This window comes from Numida meleagris, chromosome 6 (assembly GCF_002078875.1).
Source record: "Numida meleagris isolate 19003 breed g44 Domestic line chromosome 6, NumMel1.0, whole genome shotgun sequence".
NCBI classification, from domain to species: Eukaryota; Metazoa; Chordata; class Aves; order Galliformes; family Numididae; genus Numida; species Numida meleagris.
In genome coordinates, this window is record NC_034414.1 from 22,367,880 (window position 1) to 22,371,476 (window position 3,597).

Consider the following 3,597-nt stretch of genomic DNA (forward strand, 5'->3'; position numbering starts at 1 on the left):
TCTGAGCAACATTGTGTTTTGACAGTTGTAATTATAACGGCCTGCAGCCTCTGACTTTCCCTTTGTGCAACCTTTGCTGTTAATGCAGAACTGATTTAGAGACCAGCGTCCCTAAAAGCAGCTGATTCTTATTAGGGCTTCTGTCAGACAGGAGAGTAAGGTGAATGGCCAGGTAGCCTGAGAGAAGCAGGAGGAAACTTCTCAACCCTTGTCTAGAGCACGGAGGATGGTTACTCAGGTTATCTCAGAGGGAAATAGGAATGCAGGTACTGTCTTTGCTTTCTGAAGTCCAGTGCATACATACAGCATGGGCTTTACAAGATAGGAACAAGGGGAACACCTTTGTGTCTCCCTGATTTTGGAGCCTTCTGAGATCCTTGATGCTGGGTAAGGTCATGGTCATAAAAGCCCTTCCTCACCTGATGTGCTGCTATTGCAGCAACCTGTGGCAGTGAGGAATGAGAGTCGGAGGATGTCTCTTGCAGTACTTAATTCTCCTTGCCCTCCTCCTCTTTGGTTTTGACCCCCCACTCATGCTCTGTGAGACCTTTTTGGGTACTCTGGGAGTTTCTGGTCTTGAGCTGATTCATGCCCATCCATACAGATAACCTGAACGCTGACATTTCCTCATAGAGCTCAGGAAAAGGAGGTTTCCATGCCCTCTTGGGCTGAAGCATTTCAGACTTTAATGACTTGAGTCTGTGGAACAGAAGCAATAAAGATGTAGAAGAGAAGGAGGGGAAGCAAACTCTCTCTCAAAGGTACCAAAGTGTGTAACACCTCGTAAAGCAGTGGGAACTGGAGCTCAGAAAGTTATTGGAATCAAGACTTTCATCTCCTGTCAATAAAGCGTTATCAGCACCGAGCCCAATTTTCAGCTCTTAATTCCAGATGTGCGCATTGGAACTTTCTGCCTCTTCTCATGCCGAAACCTGCAGCTAAGTTCAGGCCCCAAGTCAGATACAAGGCAAACTAGAATACAGACAAGTTCCTTCCACTTGTGTCCAAGTATGGGAGATTTAAACCCCAGCTTCCCGGGCTTCAGTCAGGAGGAAAGGCTGTGACCAGTAAGAACCTGCAATGTTCTCTTGGTGAGACTCAAACACACAGGTGATATCACAGGAAAGACTATGAGCTGTGGCTTCTCTGAAGTCTAAAAAGGAGAAGCCATTAAATATCTGGAGTAATCTGAAATCTTCCACTTGAATAAAAGACATCTATCTGGCTATATTTTTTCTCCAAAGGGATGACAGACGAAAATGAAAGCATACAGACATAGTATTGTGCAATGGTCCAGAAGCGATGAAGATCAGCCTTTGCTGCCTCTTATTCATCCTTATCACCTGTTAGTGGAAACAGATATGCCACTTAGAAGTGTGTTCTACTCTTCCCTACCAAGCTGGGCCTTTCTCCTCTGTCCTGAGGAGGCAAACATCAGAAACTTCCATGAGAGAATTGAAAGCTTCATACTGAAGGTGAACATTGTCACTGTGGAAGTACAGGTGCGGACAAAGACACGGGATGGCCCACTGCTGCTCAGTCAAGGTGCTGCAAGTAATGCCTAACCTCATTGCCTATGAAAGCAAGTGATTCACTAAACTGCCTAAACCTGAAATCACATGATACTTGAGTTCACTGACAAAAATAAAAATGTGACTCTTGGTTGTTTTCACTAGGCAGCTAAAAAGTGACCCCGCTGCCTGTATCTTTGGGCATGCTTTGGATCTCCGCTGATTACACTTTGAGATCTGTGTTTCAAGTCACAAAAAAAAGCAGAAAAAATCACAGCAGGTCAAGAATAAGAGCAACACCACAGCTGCTCTGGCAGCCACTATACACAGTAAAATAATTAAATATAGTGGGTTTTGATATGTATTTCCCAGGGAAAAGAGAACGTGCAGCCTTTTTCAGTGACAGACAGCCATGGTTTTTGGAACCAAGAGCACAGGGAGCTGAAGATACTCCTTTACTTCTTATCTTTGCAAATCAGAAAGTACAAAAGAGAAGAGGCATAGGGAGAAAGGGAAAGGAAAGGGACAGAGGAGCCCCTCTTGTATGTTGCAGTAAGTCTTCATGTTCAAAGTGAAAGCAATAGAAACACTAAACATTTTATAGAGCAGCTTCATTTGTTTAGGCTTCCCTATTGAGCATTAAATTTTACGGCACTTTAAAGAGTGCTTGATAGTTTTGCAAAGCCTTGCATTAAACGCACACACACACAGACATGCACACGCACATGGGCGCGCACACACAGCTTTAACTGCATCTTGTACCGGCCCTGTACATTCCAATTTTACACTGTGAACTTAATGCAAAGCATCAGAAAACAGCTAGCTGGGAGAGAAGGGTTTGGTGGTGAAAAGGAGGGAGGGGCAGAGGGAGAGGTTTCAGAAGGAGGCGGACAAGGGCACGGGAGCCTTCGAGCCCTGTCCCCAGGTGGTCCCACGGGGCCAGATCTCACTAGGGAAGCAGCCAGCCCTGTGTGCCATGTCTGCAGGAGATGCCCATCTTATCTGAATGAGATGCCCTCATGGCTTCTGCCAAAACTGGGATGGACATTTCATGTGATGAGACAGAATAATGAGGCAGGTCTGAAGCAGCTCTGAGACTCCAAAAGCTCAAGGAAATGCTGGAGGCTCTGAAGGATTATGCTTCCCTGGAAACTCCTAATCCCCTTCAGATGAGAATCTTTAACCCGTGTGACACCTAGAGTCATGAATCACCCACTGAAGGCCTGACCCTCAGTGTGCTTTGCTGTCAGTTTAGCCATGGCAGAAGGGCTTTCTCTGTGGTTTTCACTCAGGCACACTCTGTCTGCTTAGGAAGAGACCATTTATCAACAAGTTTTTCTCCCCCAACCTCTTCCTCTGACATCCCAAGCTACTCACAGTAACAAGAATGTGAACGCCAAGCTGTGGATATGGATGATGCCATGCTGCCAGACATGGGGTGTTTCGTGAACTTCTGCAAAACTCCCAGAAAACTCTGGCAGATGGGGAGCTGTTGGCCAAGGCCAGCAGAGATGCTCTTCTCATGTTTTCTAGGCTGCAGCACTATGTAGGTTGTTAAAGGCACATGAGAGGGCACCTCCTTCAGCACCTCCAGCAGCACTGAGTGGCAGGAGCAAGATCTGAGGGTGTACAAGATGCAAAATTTTGAACTATTTGAGAAAGTACTGCTGGACCATCAATGACCTGACACCAAGTCTTCTTTTGGGGGGCCAGAGGGAGCATTTTGACACCACTGAGGCTGATATCACAGCCCTTGTTGAGTGTCTCTCTCAGCTTGGCATAGCTCCCCTTGAACTTCTGGAGTACTGGTAGCAGCATAATTTGGCTGCCATCTGCTCTACTTCAAAGACAATCTAAAACCCTTCTTTGGTCCATGCCATCTCTACTTGTACAGCTGAAAAATGCAGCCCCATGTGAGACAAACTAGACCTGGGAAAGACAGTTTTCAAATTTGTCTTGCAGAGCTGGAAATAACTGAGAGAAAATAAATATGTTATCACATCAGAACATGGATTTTGGTTGCTTTTTTCTTTCCTTTTTTTTGGTTTATTTTAAAAGCAACTGTTTATTAAAATGAGCATCCAAG